At 40.0% G+C, this 19,361-nt stretch overlaps 1 protein-coding gene across 7 annotated transcripts in view; it reads right to left on the reverse strand.

The window, feature by feature from the left end:
• Positions 1-19,361, reverse strand: part of Ptpmeg (protein tyrosine phosphatase Meg) — a 365,178-nt gene that overhangs the window by 249,658 nt on the left and 96,159 nt on the right. The gene's annotated exons all lie outside the window — the stretch shown is intronic.

A 19,361-nucleotide genomic window follows, 5' to 3' on the forward strand; every position in this document is an offset into this window, starting at 1 on the left:
CATAAGATGAATTATATTAAATTATATTATAATTAGAAACAATATCACGAAAATTTTCCCCCCAATAATTCTTCTCACGTTCCCTATATTATATAGATTATATAGAACACAATTTTTTTCCTCTAAAATTGTGTTCTATATAATAATATTCCCTTCTTTTTTCATCAGGGGCTTCCCCGATGGTGCAATGGCAGAGTCGTCGCCTTGTAATAAAGGGGTCCCGGGATCGATACCCAGTGGAGGCACATAGTGGTTCGGATCCCACTTTAAACTGTAGGTCCAGTCCCGATTAGCCTTACTGTGCATAAAGTGGACTTAAAACACCAAATCAATCAAATGCCATTTTTAATGAATGCGTCTTTTCTCAAAACTGTCTTGAATGGAGTTATGACACTTGTGCTCTGAACCTCTAATATAATGATGCACCACAAATGCAGTTTATACACTTTAATTTGTTACTGGAGTCCAAAATATTAGTTATATGTTTGGGTTATTTGTGTCTATAAACGGAATTTTACAAAAATAAGTATAGAAAAACCCATAGTTGAAATTTAAGAAAGGAATCAAAGGGCTAGTAACAGTAACAGTTTCGCAGAACGTATTTCAGGCTACAAATGCACCAATATATGTTCTGAATCATGAATCAGCGGTGACGTAATCAACTCGTAAAGATGCTCATATGGTAAAGTCATTTGCAGCGTCTCGAGTATGAATTGAACAGGCAACAGCAGCGGAGTTTCATTCTGTGAGTTACAATATGTTTATCCTGAGTCAGTTTTTCATCCAAAGTAAATCTCAACGAACACAGAAATTAATAATAAAGACAACTAGGTAATTACAGTGTGGAAGATAATGGGATATGGAGTCGCTGATGCTCCCTGAACCGCGGAGGCATTAACTAAATAAGTTCCATGGGTGTGGCACACGGTTGAAACTGAAACTTTGCCCTGTCCGCTAACAACTGTTCATTCTCAGTTCTTAATGTGATGTTACACCCCGCAACAATGATTATTTCAGTTACTTGCGAACTTATGGTAGGCCTACTAAATGGTATTTCCACAAGTTCATGAATGTGAATCGTAACGTAATGCCATTAGTCCCCTAACGTTCTCATTTCTATTACTCTTTAAGTTGATCAAAATTGCTATCAAAATCTTCTGCCAAGTACTTGTCCTTACTCTGTTTTTAGCTTAGGAAAATTTTTCATTCTTATACATACACTGAGTGATGGTTGAATTATGACCCCCTACCTACTGTCGGATTAAAAATTATAGATACTCAAGTTTGGACTCCAATTAAAAATGAATCAGTAGAGCTACATAAAAACGGACTACATTAAAATTTAGAATATTCAATTCTGCGTTAATCTACGCTGAACATCTTTTTTTCGAGTATGTCCTTTATATTTTACCATCGTGAGAACAAAAGAATTGCCGTTGTTGTTGTTGTTGTTGTTGTTTTTTGTTGTTTTTTTCAAACGATCGCTCTCTTTCAAATTCTATAAATAAGAAACGGATTGTCCAATTGTGATGAAATTTTAGTATGGTGCAAGCAGAAAGGTTTTAAACACAATTCTTAATTTTCAGATTTTTAAAATTTGTCAAAAAAAAAGTTCCTTATCGTCAATTTTCTGAAACAACTTTTTCCTAGTATTGGATGGGCCTGCAAATACAATATTGTCCTTGCTTTGAAGCTCTTTCTATCTGTTTGAAAATCCATTAACTAGCCCCGCACAAGACCTGCGAGATGGCACATGGTGGATTGTCGTCTTAAAAGACACCATTACCAGACGTGAAAAAGTGCAACGTGACAGGGTGTAGCACTTCACCAAGCAGTTGCTGATAGCGAGTACCCATTCATGCTTTAACTCACATGCACCAGGGGGTCCCATTCCTGCCAATTAAACATCCCTCCCCCCAACCACGCCCCCCCCCCATTGGCCTGCAGCGTTGTATGATGGATCCAGCACTTTATGTTGCCAAATACGAACACGACTATGCACCTGAACCTTCGCGAGCCTGCGGGCCGGTAAATACGTTTCTTAAAAGTCGATGCCCCGACTTTACATTACTTGTAAATAGCTTTTTGATTTTTTTGTAATTAACATGTGCTTTCAAATAAACAAATTATGGCATAATCATAGTTCAATTCTGTCTAGGCTTGCTGACAAATATAACATTTGCTTTAAATTATATGACAACGACAGGGTCTAATGGAATCATTTAGTCTCCTCTGGCCAATATCATCACATTAATTTTGGCTGCAAATCGCTTCATCCCTCCGGCTCTAACTGGAGAAAGACCCAATCGTTAAAATTCAAATTTGGAGGCTGCAATGGAGACAGTTCCCTCTCAGAGTCTTGAATTCTTACCAGCAGGGGAGGATGCAAGCTCCATCTTTTAATGGTTTGGCCAAAACCGAATCAAAACTTCAATGGTGGCTGTATTTTATTTACAAGGTGGGCCTTTCTTTGTGCTGTTTCCCAGTTTATTTGAAGGAAGAGGGTTGGCCCCTGTGACCTTACCACTCTTCCTTAAATCTGTGTAATTGAGTGACATGATTTAACTTCGCATTAGTACTTCAATTTCGCTTAGCTAGTTGGTTTTCCCGCCAATAGCTATGACGTAGTAGAGCCCACAGAAATCCAAGAACCAATTGGCTCAGCTGTTCAGTGCTGATAACAAGCTGATTGGCGCTTCCACGAAAATGTTCCGTTACTGTTCCTGTAGTTTTTGGCGGGAAAGCGCGGTTGTATTTTGCACAAGCCATGAAGGAAAAATGGAGTACTTATATATGTACGACCTTGGACCTTGAATTTAAACTGAACTTTACGACTGCTGTATGTGTAACAAGTCGAGTTTAAATTGTACAACATTTTTCCATCCCAATCTTCCTTGTATTCAATTTAAATGGTAATTAGAGAAGCAAGACAAAAAGGCGGACTTCCACCTGTAGCTGTCCATTCCTTTCCCCTTCCTCTGTTCACGTCCTTGGTGCTTTTAAAGCACCTGCCGAAGAACTGCACCCGCACTTCTTCAAATGGCAATCCATGCCTGGTGCAAAATGGACTTGCGAGATACTGGAGTCAGGTGTGAGTCATCCTCATTTCCATTGCTGTTTAAGGCAGTATTGTCTCGGGGATGGTAGAAAATTTCCAACAAAGAGGAATAGTATAGTTATTTCCGAATTTTATCACACAACAGATCGTTATTGATTGCATATAAGTATTGTTTGTGCCTGTGTTTATTTACAAGCCCATTTTAAACATTTTATTGGTAACGCCGTCGCCTTGTAATCAAGGGGTCCCGGGATTAATACCCGGTGGAGGCACATAGTGCTTGGGATCCCACTTTAAACTATAGGTCCAGTCCCAATTTAAACTGTAGGTCCAGTCCCAATTAGCCTATCTGTGCATAAAGGTGGACTTAAATCGAAATCCAAACCAAACCAATTTTAAACATTTTATGTGGCAGCATTGTTAAAGAAACTGAACTGGGTATTTTCTATGGTTCCTGGCTGACATTATAATTATCGGAGCCGCTGTGGTTCAGTAGAAGTCGATCTCCGTAGCTGAGTGGTCAGGACAGCGTGCTACTAAGGTAGGGGTTCGGGATTCGTACCCTGAATAAGACATGGAACTTTGTGTTTTTCCTGAATGTAAAAATAAAGAATTAAGATAAATTTATGAAAAGACGAAAAACAGAATGATATGGGAAATGGGAAACTGCCGCTTATGGGTTTTGCTTTGAAACAAAGTCGTCAGGGTGTTAGACTGCCACGTGTGAAACCCGGGTTCGACTCCAGGGGTGGGCGATTTCAGGTAGAAATTTTCCCTGAATGATATCTGCATGTATATGCGCGAGGGGGAAATTGGCGGGAAATTTCATGCTGTAAAGTTTCGAAAAATCGTCAGAAAGGAACATTTTGGCGCTGAAAACGGGGGAATTCGTCTCAAAGGGAAACGTGGCGACTCCTGCCGATTCTATCGATTCGAGTCTTTTTCCCTCCCCGCCAGTCATGCTTTTGGAAACAGGGTTACAGTCTCTGACTGTTATGTGTGCAAGCAACGTCCTCTTCCCCTAAAAAGCCACCCTAATTAAATGAAGCAAAGGGAAAGCATTCGGGAAAGCTATTGGCGGGAGCCCTGCAAAGTACCGAGAGAGAGCTTTTCCCCCTCCTCTCTCTGCCCCTCTACTAACACAAATAAAACGGAATGAGTATTCTCTTTGATGGAATCCCCCGACTCCCAACAGGACTTAACTTGTGACAGAGCTGTTTCGGGAAGCCAGCTTGTCTTCGGCGATAAAAAAGCAACACTCAAATCCTAGCAGAAATCACTCAAAATCCCCCGGCCCAAAGGCATCTTCTCCACGTCATCGCATTTAGAAGCGCTCTTCCAACCTTCTGCAAACAAAATGCTATCATTTTTTTTCTCTACGGCGTATGGGAAATGTAACTTATTACTACGATTAAAATTCGAAACTGTTGAGGAATGGATTCTTAGACAATAGTTCTTGTTGGGAAACCTGATGGTAAGAGACCTGTAGGAAGGCCAAGACGAAGATGGAGGGATAACGATGAGATAGACCTAAAGGAAATCGGTAAGCATGGAAAAGATTGGATTGACCTTGCCCAGCCAGGATATGCACAGATGGAAGGCTTGCGTTGCTGCAGCCATAAACTTCGGGTTTAAGAAGGCTAGAGAGTTAGTTAATTAGTAAGTTCTAAAAAATGACAGGAACGTCGAGTTACACACACGCATACCTAAGAGACAGGATGTTTGATAATTCTTATGAAACCAATTCCTCCACTGAAGACCAACTTGTGATTGTCGCATCGCCAGTGTCGTCCAATGAATATTCATCCTCATCGTCGCGATTACAAAAAAATGGCTAAAAAGCCAGGTAAAAATAACAAAAATACGAAATACCAATATCAAATCCTCACTTGTCATTTTAATGACACTTGAAAATTTAGGAACTTGACGTGAGTATTGAAAGTGTGCTGTTTCAATAATCTTTGAGTTTTTTTTTCTTTTCACTCCACAGTGGGAGAACTTGACGTCCGAGAGGGGGATAGGGGGGCTGTGTCACCCTGTAAAATTAATGTCACTCTAAAATCGTGTACTTAACATACAGCGCATATAATTTTCATTTCTGTATTAGTAATTTGCGTTAATTATAAATAATTAACAATAACAATCTGTTTTGGAATTATCAGTCCGTTATAATAATTATTAGTAGGAATTATTATAAGGGACACATAATTACAAAACAGATCGTTGTAGGAACGCCATAACTTCAAACAGAAATAGTGTTTTGCTAAAAAAAAAAAAAATCCTTGTTTGTTCCGCGCTGAAAAAAAATTCTGTGGACGTGTTAATTGTATAAGAATATCAAACTCAAATTTAGCTGATCAACTTCAAGAATTCTTGCAATAATTTTTCGCCTGTCAGATAGATTGTTCTGCAAATGACACTAACAAAGTAAACGGATTTAGAGAAACCTGTTTTATTTTCCATGGAGCTTTCTTTTACTTCCTCTATATAAATAAAACTTGCTCAGAGCATTTATAAATATGTATAAATTCCATGAGATTTGGATTAATAAAAGTTAAGATTTTCTACCTCTACGTGGAAAAATTCATACAGAGTTCCCGGAGCCAATAATTCACGCAGGATTCCCGGAGCCAATAATTCAGGCTAAATTTCCGGAGCCAATAATTCACGCAGGATTCCCAGAGCCAATAATTCACGCAGGATTTCCGGAGCCAATAATCCACGCAGGATTCCCGGAGCCAATAATCCACGCAGGATTCCCGGATCCAATAATTCACGCAGAATTCCCGGAATTCAAGGAATTCCCGGTGAGTAGCCACCCTGAATTTATATCAATTTATATCGATAAGATATGGAAATGAATAATTAATGTTTCAGCTTTCTCGTATGTAACTACACTATCAAAATTTACACAGTAGTCGCAGGCTTGTCATTAATTCGTAGTTGCCTGTACTTTCATTCCTGTCGCCAAAGGTTTGGTGCATGCATGTTATTCTACAACTGTGCGGACTGCGAATCACAGAGAGATCGTAAAATCCATTTAACATGGTCCAGATGAAGGCGTAAAGTGGGAAAGCAGCGGAGATGCCGCGCCCAAGATGCTTCTCTCTTCATTAGTCAGGACGTGATATCCCCCCCCCCCCTCTTCCCTTGAGATATTGCGGTGAGAATGTTTGCGCCAAACTACGCTTAACGCTTTTGCGAGTTCAACGGACGCCACGGAACGTATTACGAACACAAACAACACATTGGCGCCACGCGAATAACCTTAGATGAGAATTGCTTCAAGTTTAAGAAGGCATGTAAATTGAGAATTTTTGTTCACTAAGAATAGGATTTTCAAGACTTCTATACTTTTCTCTCTCTCCCTCTCCCTCCCTCCCCCTCTCTCTCTCTGTTTGTCTACCTGTCTGTCTCTGTCTCAATCTGATGTTTTTTCTTTCTTCGCTTTTCTGCCAATCGCGAAGATGAGGATGAGTGATGATATGATCAAATTGATGAAGGGACACTGCCCAGGCCGGGATTCGATACACACACGTACAAGTGGAATCTTTTTCGAATTAACAAAAAAACATCACGTCATTAAAGATGATTTCAAGTGGAACAGATAGTATCTCTTTGAATTACTGAGTAATTCGACTTATCCATGTTAGAATTAAAAAGAGTACACTTCATTGACGCGCACGCGGTTACGCTCGCCTAGTATTATATTTATATGTTTGTTCATTGGATGACAGAAAATGTCCGTTAAAATTAATAAACCAAAAGAAAGTTGTCAAATTCACGTTATGAGTGGCACATACAGCCCGGCCAAAGGAAACGAAACTAGCTGGAAAGTACGATTCCAAAAGCGAGAGGGAAAGCAGGTAGAACACTCACCCAACCACCTTGTGGCTTTTGCTTGTATGGGTTCGATTGTTGTTTTTATTACTGCTTGCTGTGTTGTGTTTGTGATGTCTCTTACAAGTCGTAACAAACCGTTTCGAAGTGAACAAAGAAAACTGTGACGTTTTGGAACCTGTTGCACATTCTACAAAACGCAATCGATATAATACACATTGGCACAAACCATTCAGTTACTACATTTTCTTTATTATATTTTTAATACTAAGTATAATAATACTATTATTAGTGAATACTATCCTGATTACTGCTATGTACATTTATACTAATTATAATATTTACTAAGGAGATCAATTTAATTGAATGATCTAAAATAAAATTACTGGTTTACAAACAACTTTATCTATTAATGTGAAGTGATGAATACTTTCTTGATATGTTCTGTTTGCTTAAGTATATGGATGGCTATTTCTTTCATTCTGTGCCCTTACGTATTTTGGAAGCGATGTTTCTACGTTTGAAACTTCATTGTTGTTTCCACAACAGACAGTTTTCACGGAACCCACTTCATGACCAAAGTGGTGACACCCCCTATTTTGCCAATGAACACGTCCAGTTGGCGCATGCGCACTTCCGTCCATTGTCTCAGCTAAGGCAGCCAGACAGTAATTATGAAGCATTAGGTCAAGTCGGCACAATAACAGTACGGAGCAGAAATTAGAATTCGCATCTATAATATCAAGCATTAGTTTACTCCATTATCAGTTCGTGTCAGAGTTTAACATTCGTAAAAACAATCGGCATGCTCATTAATCTGTTTATATGGATATCCGCACAACAAAAACATATGGAAATGTACAGGGTGAGTCACAAGTCCCTGACCACCCCTTATAAAATGAGGAGTTCCGACATTTCCGACACAGTCATTTGCGACACTAAGGCAAAAACTGGCTTTTTCCCGTCATAAGCGACACTGCTTGGATAGCGTCTCTGAAGAAAGTATTTCCCGAGGCTCAGATCAGTGGTTGTAATTATCACTTTAACAAATGTTTGTGGCGAAAGGTGCAGGAGTTGGGACTGACAAACAGATTACAAAACAGATCCAGACGTGCGGCTGTGTATAAGAATGTGTTCAGCTCTGGCTTACCTCCCTGTGCCTGACGTCGATGATGGATGGCTGTGTGTGATGGAATATATTTTCCATACAGTGTCGCATATGACGGCAGAAATGCTGGTGTCGTATACGACGGTGTCGCAAAGGTCGTGGATTCATAAAATGAAAGGGAGTGTAGATTGCAGCATTTGGTCATGGTAGTAATATGTTAGGCCTAGGGGGAAACTTTTTGGTGTATGTCCGCCATCTTGGTGACCGCCATCTTGGATCCAACTTCATTTCTTTAAATGGGAAGGGGGCATGTGGGGTATGGTTTTGGGCTAGTTTTTCAGGAATTCAGTGGTGAAGTCAGATTTATGAAAACTTTACCTGCAAATGATACGTAATTATCACTTTCATGTGCCCATAACTTCCTTATCATTATTTAATTTTAGAACGTGAAAAATCTTTCGGTGGGGACGCGGACCCCCTGCCCCTCCCCCTGTAAATACGTCCTTGCGATCATACGTCGTGGACATATATTCAACTTGTTTTACAATGCCCTCGCCATCGAAACGAAGCAGACACCCAGCTCAACGGCTGAACCACCTTCACCTGGCCATTCGAAGGAGAGAGGAGGGGGGGGGGGTAGAAACGATACCTGCCCAGCCGGTCGGGGCGGCAACCGGAGATGTTATGCACCTTTTGGCGGGGAAGCTGTTGGGGCAAGAGTCAAAGTGACGTCACCGCCACACAAGGGGTCTCCAAGGACGGGAAGAAAGACCGATGCCCTGCGGAAAACTCCAGGATACGAGGGAGACGAAGTGACGTAGCGGAAGAAACGAAGAAGTGTTTCCAACCGCGAAGAAAACGAGGCAGTGTTGGCCCAAAATGCATTTCTAGTTAGTTGCGGCTATCTCGTTCTAACCAACGATAGCTGGTTGGTTTTAACAAGACAAGACAACGTGCTATAGGGATGTTGAAAATTGATATGCTTATTTTCCGGGAGGGACTGTTGATATGGTTGTTCTTACGGCGGAACAAGACTCGAAGCCGGGTCTCTCGCGTACCGTGCCATTGCTTACCAACTGAGCTACCGAGCCAGACCCGGTTTCCCCGATTTGAAAATTCCTGCGAAACTTGGGTTGCTTTCAGTAGCTCAGCTGATGTCGATCCCGGAGCGAGTGGTCAACGATACAACGCCAGTGGTTTCGAGTTCGAATCCAGACGTGCGTACCTGTGTTATTGATGTTCAGGAACCATAGAGAACAGGAAGAAATGAGAAAACCACATAATAAGAGAAATATAATAACTGAACCTTTGAAATAAGGGTAGAGCAATGGCACGGTATGACAAAGGTAAGGGTTCGAATCCTGGCCCAGTGTCCATTTTTCGCTTAAATTTATACCAAATTTATTTCGTTTCCCGGTGGGAATACATTACGATCCCCTTCAACCAATGTCCATTAATTATATAAGAAATAAACAAGAACCAAAACTTAAGACTGTGTGAAAGGGTTTAAAACATTATTTACATACTCGCACTATAATTTCGCCAATTTTCCCAGAATTTGTACTGATAAATGTCCAATATTTTAAAAATAATTTATTTTTTTAAAAAAAAATAATATCCTTGGAGTTGAACCCTTATCATCTATGTATTTGCTTCTACGATTGTGCTCCTTAGTCGAGATTAGCTACAAGCGGCAAAAATGCGATAAAGCAAAAACAAAGAAAAAAACATGAGATGTGACTCGGGGACATTAAGTCCCGATCCCGTATTGATTTGCAAACTTCTATCTCGTATCGTCTTGAATAGGTTTCCGCCGACCTCCGTAACAGAGTGGATATCGCAGCGCGCTACGACGGCAGAGGGTCCTGTGTTCCAATCCCGGCCTGGGCATGGATGTTCTTCGTAAATTCATCAATTTCATAACTTATCCTCATCTTCGCGATTAGCCAAAAGTGGCAGAAAAGTGAAGTAAATAAAGTAAGTTAAATCAATCAATCTATCAATCGAATAAGTTTCCACGTAAAACTGTATTCTCGATATGGCCCCTAAATACAACAGCAATATCCTCAAGCTATGAAAAGCTCCCGGTCACACATACACTGTCACCCCGATGGTGAAGTGGTAACGCCGTCGCCTTGTAAACAATGGCGAATTTTGGGTGGTCTAGGGGGTCCGGACCTCCACCCCCCCCCCCCCCAAAGGCTTATTAAGTTCGAAAATTAAATAATGTAAATATACTCGTTTAACATTTGTTGTATAATTTCCTGTAGAAGACAAGGATTATATTGGCATTATACGGTTTTGAAGGACACGAAAGACGTATTTGGGAGTCCATGGATCCGGACCCCCGAAAGACTTACCAAGTACTAAAAATTAAGTAATGAGAATATTAGCATTTGTTGCATAATCGATGGTTATTAATTTCCTCTGAACTTTTTAGAAGGCAAGGATTATATTGGGATCATACGGCTTTGAATGACATTACAAAGAAGATTTATGTACACTGCTACTCAAAATAATATTCATAAAATATTAATCAGAAACTTACTTTTCTCCAACTACATGTAATATCACTTTTGTTATTCGATAAATATTCAATTATTCATCTATTTGCCATTAATTTCATTGCCAGGGCACTTGTTTTTATGTAAATTATTCCGATCTTAACTACAGGTATGCTACGTAATGAATATGCGCTGTTATAATAATATAATATTAATTTATGTATTGTATTTAGTATTAATTTGAATTAATATAATTATTTTAATTTAAACATTATTATTATTATTATTATTATTATTATTCCTGAGATACTTGGTTCGGACCCCCCACCCCACCCCCCCAAACATATTTCTAGATACCTGCCTGCCCGCGTTCGATATCCGGTGCAGGCAAATAGCGGTTCGGATCCCACTTTAAATTGTGGCTGCCGTCCCGATTAGTCTATCTATATATAAAGGGGGCTTTAAAGAAAAACAACTGAACTCAGGACAGGCACACACTCGAGCAAGGCAATTGTGGGCCGAACGCAGGGAAGGCAATAACCACGACAGTAGCCAGAGAAGTGAAAGATGAAGGCTCCTCCCTCATCACAAGGCACCCATTAGCTTCCAGATTCCAATTATCATGTTATGGCAACCCTGAGAACGGTCATTAAAATGTGCGGCTCGTAAGGCTCGGCCGTCCGCATGTAGCCAGAGGCCACCGCAGGAGATTAGGCTCCTGGCAGCTGAGGACCTCGCCAAAGGAGCGAACTCCCCTTCGCAGGTTTCCGAACGTGAATTGTACCTGGAGAACCCACTATGGAAACTACTGGCAGGTCTCTTTCCCAAGACAAATGCAGTCATGATATTTATACAGTAAAACCTCGTTAATCCGGACCCAGATAAGACGGACTTCGCTTAATCCGGACAGGCAAAAAAAGAAAATGTGGATAGAAGTCAACAAGACAACTTCCCAAAGGAAAGGCAGGCAGTCAACCACTGATGGAATTCTGTTTCCCGCAGACTTTGTACTGTACTGTATAGTGTATTTAGGCCTATTCCCTTTCAATACACCATAATAAACGTGTTTTGTTGTTAAAAGCGGAGTTTTAATGCACTTTCTACTGTTCTTTTAGGTTATTTCAGTTAATCCGGACTTTCGTTAAACCGATCAACTTAACCCCCATTAGTCCGAATTAACGAGGTTTTACTGTATTAAAAGTTGTTCAAGATATTGATTAATATTAGTGGATGAGTATTCCACTACAATTATAAGCATCACTTTACCAGAGTTTTGTTATACAATATTCAAGACTTGCATAAGAATAATCAAATGCCTGTTATAATGCAATTTTCTCACATAATATTGGTCCAAAATCAATGGGAAGGCCACAAACCTTCGCGCATCTTCCCCTCCATCCATTGAAGTCGGGCCATAAGAAATCCTGTTCCACTCTGGACCTCCCCTCCTCACGCGGGTTCGATTCACAGGACACGCTGTTCTGCACCTAATTCTGTTTTACAAAACTAGCTACAATATTTTTTAAAAAGTCGTAGAACCAACTTTAAAGCCCAGGGTAGGTTGTATCTTTGAATAATGGCAACATGCAATTTCTGTTTCTGGCTGTGTGTGATTGTGCATCCATGTGCATTGATTTCTAGCAAACACCACTACACAGGAAAACGAACCTTTTCTAACTGCTCGTATGTCTAACGTAACCAGGGGCCCGTCAAGTATCTGAGCGGCGCTCGATGAGCAGATTTTCGCTCGTTGAGCAAACAGTTCATTTACTTGGCGCTGTTTGCTCATTGATCAAAATATCAGTGCCTTTGAATAATCTGTGATGAATGTGGCTGCGTCGAGTGGACAAGATTTCGGTGTTTGAAAAGCTGTTAATTATGGAAATAGAATAGTTGATGTGAACAAAACTGTCGAAATTTCATTTTCACACCCTTGCACAACTTTCCAACGGTGTATATTTAATATTTGGAATAAACAACACTTTCATTTTAATACAATTACAAAAACTGGAATATTACACCACCTTTTGTTACTTGAACCTCCTCTCTAATTACGCTATATCGCAAGCCGTTCATCATAAATATTTCCTCATTGGTCGTCCACTCGCGGCTTGCCAGTCGGCATCCTCATACAGTTTTCCTCTTCTTCCCTTTGCCTCACGAGATCGAAACACAAAAACGCTATATTCTGTGGCTGAAACCTGTGGTCAACAAGGGTCAAGTTCGCTCAGCGATCAAGTGATCAGCGCTCGCCGAGCAACGCTTATTTGGCGGTCAAGTAGCTGAGCAATCACGTTGTTCGCTGAGCGCTCAGATCCTTGACGCGCCCCTGGTATTTAAAACAGCAAACGGGCCATTCTTCATATTTACCTAAAGAAAAAACGGGACGGTAAAATGTATACATTTTAATATAACAACTGTTCGTCATAAATACGTACTTATGTTTGAAAACTAATTAAATAAATACTGTCGGGTATAAATAACTTACATAATATAGTGATATGTACTGTACTCCGACCAATTAATCCTTTAGAATTAGAAGTAATTAATTGATATTTTGCCGATGAACATCAGTACATCCATCTTTTCAAATAACACTTTGTAAAAGTTTACTCACGTACGTATGATTAAAGTTCACCTTGCACTGAAAGAACGTTCTATAGCTCGACCACAAGGAAAAAAAAACCTTCCGTGAAAAGCGTTCGCGCATCTTCCCTGCCGTTATCGGTGCTGTGTTGCCAGGTCAGACTTGAAAAAATCGGGAGATTGTTCCTTGGGAAACCAGAAGATCTGTTACAAAATCCGATGATCTAATAATAGCGGATGAACGACGTTCTCGGGGGAGGGGGGCATAGGCGTGCGCACTGGGAGGCAAGGGGACGTCCACAGATTTTTTCCAGTGAGGGGGAAATAATGTATTTTTATCAGGCGGGTAAACGAAGCATATTACTCCGTAATAATGTTGCCCTCTCGGAAAACGCCACTTGAGTTTGAAATTATCATGTTCCCTTTTATAATAATGTATGTAAATTACTGTGACTGAAATCAACTCGTACATCTGAAATAATAGGTACTTTTATGTCAACATTCATTTTCCAGAATTGGGGGGAGGGAGTTGGCGACTTGCACTTCCTTCTGGAAGCCATGTCACTATATAATTTTGTAGAAAATTAAGTAAAAAATATTAAAAAATAGTATATTATGGATAGAAAATTAAGTATTTTCCAGCCGATGAAAGTTTCTCTAGCAAATTTCTTGTTATTAACACTCACATGCTTTATTTGTCAGTTATGCTGCCTCTATGTTGCTGCATTCAATATATATACATTGTGTGTGTGTGTGTGTATATATATATATATATATATATATATATATATATATATATATATATATATAAAAAGGTAAAAAAAAAGGTAAAGTGTTCCCCTGTGCATAGCACCACGCCATGAAGGCATATAGGGGGTGTGGGGGTAACGCCCCACACTTTCTTGATCCGGTCGTGAGTGGGTGTGATGTGATCAGCATCACATATATAAAAATATATACATACATACATACATACATACATACATACACACACACACACACAGACACACATACCTGTATAAAATAATTTGCCCACGTTACGAAGTCAGTGTTTCTATCTAGTAAGGCAAGGACGTTTCACTGTGATTGTGTCACTTCATCCATTTCATCCGTTTTTCATTCATCCATATTGTCGTACTTACCCGTAGACACACAAAAGCGACGTAAAATAACTAAAATAGAAATAGATTTTCTAAAAATAGTAATGTAGTAAAAGTAATAAAATAATAATAATGTCCTGGCACAATTAAGTATCGTTTGGCATAATTTTACAGTTCAAACAGCACTTTTAATGGTTGAGAGGAGTTCCACTCTATCTCTCCCCCCCCCCCCATGTTCAAGTAAGATGAGCAGGAAACGTGTTTTTGAGCAGGCCGTTGGAGGTGCCATAGCAATAGTTTATTATGGAATTCTCCCGATAAATCAATATATCTGGCAACACTGACGTTGGCCGCGCTCAAAGCTCCTTCCCCCTGTCCTTTTCCCCACCTGCCAGCGCGATGAGGTTCTGCGCAGGTTTCTTTGAATTTTTTTTTAATTTGAATTTAAAATTGTGGGTGCGTCAGCACTAAGGCTATTTTGCACCCGTCACATTCTACGGGGTCCAGCCCCTTATCGTTACAAAAAACAACTCTAACGTTGCATAACTAAAATCATAAAATATCAAAATCTTCTGACTTTCGTTAAAAGCTGAGGCTGTAAAGGGGCACTCAGCACACACAAGAACAAAAGAACAGGACAATACAAACAAAATTATACTGGCCATGGGGCCAGTCGCCAGAGCCTCGTTAGTCTTCAGTCCAGGGTGTACTAACGTGGAAGTGAGGTTGACATTTGGGTGTACTACGTGGAAGATCACCCCTTACACCCCATGCGCAGGTTTCTTTCCTTGTGGTTCCACTATAGTCACTTGTCCACAAACCATTTAACACTCATTCAGTGGGGTATTAGTCCCACCAGGTAAAAAGAGAAGAAACTCCAATATGTGGCGCATTGTTGACATTGAAATGTGAAACAATTTCTACCCAACAATCGCTAGGGTTTTTTTTTTTCTTTTTAATCAGCTTCCATTTTTCCAGTACTTCTGATGTTACGTAGTAATTCTATGCTGAAAAGTTATTGTCAAAAAGGGGACATTCTGGCGTCTCGTTTTGCGTTCCAAAAGAATCGGGACAGACTCAGAAAAAGGAAATATTCCGGCTAATACGTGACGTCTGGTCACCTTACGTACTACGTCCGATTATGAGGCTTTAACCTCGAAGCTCATCTGTAAACAAGAGGACAGCGAGATAGAAGGGGGAGGAGAGGTAGGAGGCAGATGATCTCACCTCTTATGTCCATCACTGTGAGGCTCTTGAAAGATTAACGCACCATTACTTCAAGCATTGTGTGTCGTTTCCCTTGACACTTGTTTGCAAAGGAAGACAAAAAGTTATTCATTCTCCACGCCAGATCTCAGTGAATGAATCCTGAGTGGGTGTAATTATCTCGTGTGGGAAAGAGAAGTGGTGCTCGCATGACAATAGATACTAAGATCTCTTCGTTATCACAGCGGATATCAGTACTTACAACGAGCAAAATTTCGCAGAATAATCTGTAGTGTACAGATACTTCAACTATCTTGATATTTTTTTATCTTGCGCTGATATGAATTCTCATTTATTCACGACGATTGAGCTTCTTGACCTCAAATGCCCAGCATCTTCTGATTTTAAGGTCTGTCCGTGGCAATGTCGGCAACTCAGAAACTACCTATGCTAAAATGGCGATTTTTTGTAGATTCGCACATCTATCCAGTAATAGCTCAACACAACATACAATTTGTTAATTTCTTATTGGCACGTTCGTCTAGTCGTGGGAGACAATGATCACAAAACTATAGTAAACGTCAAGCTCTTCTAATTTGTACACGTAGCAAGTGAAAGTTTAACATGACAATAATTATTTTGATTGGCTCTTTCGTCCATGTATGGAAATACAATAATTGAAAGTTATCAAATTGTGATATTGCAATATCTTCGAAATTATTCAAGTCACACACTTGACATCTCTCGACTAGCTCATCCACTTGCCTGTTCTAGTCAAGGAGCACAGTGTTCGAAATTGAAATTTCTGGTTCGTCTGGTCGAGTGTGGGGACACTTTGGGGGAGATGTTTGGATGGTTCAAAATGGAGACGGTGAGCGAGTGGGGGATCCTGTAAGCAAATTTTCACTTGTTCGAAATCATGGAAGTCGACCAGTTGTTGATTGCAGTTCTTCTATTGTGTGGAAATGTAAGCATAAGAACTTTCTAAAATGCTACGCGATTTATATGGTGAAAAGTAAAGTGTTTATAACGCGGGAAAAACAATGTGTTCTTAGTTTTATGTACTAACCGTATTAGGCGCTGCAGTCGAAGTGTAATTCGAAAGATTTTTCGCTTCCAGTCCAAGATTTCGAGACCGAAATGTGTGACCATTCTCGAAGTACACGGAGTCAAATGATAAACCTTAATTTGTCTTAATTTTATATCTAGTCCCTTTATGTATGGTGGCACAAGATTGCTGCATTTTAACATAGATCAATTACTGATCTACATATAATTTCAAATCTGAGTTAGTGCTCGTATACCTCATGAAGATGAATCTTTGAAATGAACGTGCAGTCACCCATGAGCCACTGCGAAGGTCTTTCCGCCCATCTTTCTTGCGAACTGATGTCATCGTCGAATTTCTTCCCACCGTTCCTAAACTTGATGGTGTGGTAACAATGCATAGAGATATTGAATTTCCATTTGCCGTAGAATTTCTATTCGCTCTAGGCTTCCAGAAGGCAATAAATCACTGCTATTCACTGGTGCAACAGTGTGAAGGAAGCACCATCTTTAAAATGACAAAAATGGCGGTTTGAAATTCACTTGATCAGTGTTGCAACCTTGAGGTTGTTCTGTAAATTAGAGTCCAGCACAGCTATTTCTGCCGTGCGATGCGCGAAACAACTAAAGAAGCAGTGTTGCTAATGGAGCAGATAGAAAAATCACTGCAGTGCTCCGATGCACAGCTGTTACGTACAACAATAAAATTAGAGAATTCAGGTCTATCTAACGTTGAGTTTTAAACGTCAGGCATTATACCAGGACTAGGATTAATATGTACTAACAAGTGGCTTTGTATGTAGCTACATACATATTGACTAAAAATTCGCAAAATATGAACTAACACATAAGTACAATTACCAAAAATGCTGCAAAGAAGACTTCTTCATACGATTCCTTATTTGAGTGATTTCAAACAAAATAAAAAATATATATACGTATATATTATTTTTCATTGCATTAATGCACTGGTGGCGTTCTAAATTTTTCACTCCCAAAACCCGTATACACTGGTATGGAACTGCAACGGCAGATAATAACATGCCAACGTGTTAAACCGCTACAATTGCACCATAACACTCCTCCTCAAACAGTATTATTATTTCCTCTCTTAGATCTGCGACAGTCGGTTGCCTTTGTTGTACATTTACAAAGGAATGCCGGCTTCGACAACAATAACAAGTACATATACTGCCACTAGACGATAAGCTGCGCGGCTTTTTCTTTTGTTATGAACCAGGGCCGGCACTAGTCATTTTGCCTCCCTGGGAGGTGGCGGCAGATGCCGCTCTATTTCGAACCCCCCCCGGTCATTACGCAGCAACGGAAAATTGAAAACCAATATATTCCTAACTAAAACATCAAAATATAAAATAAATAATGAGACTTCTTATGCTATTTCAATACTATTCAGCGCAAAAGAATATCTCGCTCGATCACAGTTTTCAATAGGCTTATTTTTTTCTTCTCTTCAAATTTTGCCGCTCGGTTCGCCCTCCCCTTCCGCCGGCCCTGCTATGAACTTGGTCACCCATCAAAGTATGGCAATTTTAACACAGAAAACAATATGTATCGCATTAAGCAGCAAAAATGACAGCCTCCTCTATGCAATTTCTACATGAACACCTGCCGGAGCCAGAGTTGAATTGCTTAGAATTTCCCGAGCTTGGCTATGCAAGGTTTTTGATTTCAACTTCGACAGAACTGGAGGCATTATGGAATTTAACGTTCATTAGCAAACACACACTTTTACATACACACACGCAATACACGCACACAACGTCAAACCGGTCAAATACTTAGTATAAAATAAAAATATGGTGCTTCCAATCCAACAAAACTCACCGCCACTTTACCTGCTTTCCCCTTCCGTCACAGAAATAGTGCTTCATTATTACAGTTGGCAACACTAGTTACTAGCTAGCCAATGAACATGCACTGCATAAAAGAAGCAACGACTACGCCGTGCTATAGCCTGACAAGTTAAGTCCCGATATGCGCAGATCGCTGCGGAGCACTTCCTATTACGTCATCCTCCCCACCACTCTTCTACTCACTGGTCTGGCGTTGAGAATACCAGTGGTGCGAACTCAGCAAGATTAAGCTAAAACAAATATGACAAACGATTTTCACTGTTTAGCGTGACGATGCATGCAGGCTCCTATATTATCAGTGGTTCATTTTATTTAATCCGGCCTTTGAAAATGCGTGCGGTGCGCCGATCTTAAACTGTAGTATTACGCACGTGCGTTAAGGTTTATAACGAAGAAAAATTACAGGGCGAATGACTTCATTTTCTGAATGCGACATCGAGCATTGGCCTTTTCTTTTTTTTTTAACCGAGTGGGGTGGAGGTTCGTTTGTTTATCGTTTAGCGTACAACAATCAATACGAGAAGGCAATCTGATAACACGCTTGCCTGTGTCATTTTCTAAAGCATTGAAACTTTGAAAGAGATGGACTTATGGACGAGTGTGTAGATGAACTGATAATTAAATTGGTGAAGCCGATTCAGACACGGTCACAGATTCATCGGTAGACACAGACTCGGATGACTGGGAGAGTGAAACTGAAGAAGGAGAACTGGAAAATATTTAGAAGGTGAGCTCGGTTCTATCGTTTATATATTTTTCATTTTTCTATCGTTTTATTTCATACATTTCTTATGCTGGTAAGAAATATCCCTAATATAACTTAATTCATTTAAGGTTTAAAGGGAAAATATCAAAATGAATTTAGAATTTAGCGTAATCAATAGGTAGCGTAGGTTAGGGGATACTAATTCATGGCTTTCACATTCAAATTTCGTTGAAAATTCTCAGACAATTCCGCTCCTTCCGGGTTTGCAACACTGTGAACGAACGTCGCCGCAGACAATGGAGTGGGGAAATGTGATGTGAGGTGCGCAAACA

This window comes from Lepisma saccharinum, chromosome 4 (assembly GCF_977018435.1).
Source record: "Lepisma saccharinum chromosome 4, izLepSacc3.1, whole genome shotgun sequence".
Lineage (NCBI taxonomy): Eukaryota > Metazoa > Arthropoda > Insecta > Zygentoma > Lepismatidae > Lepisma > Lepisma saccharinum.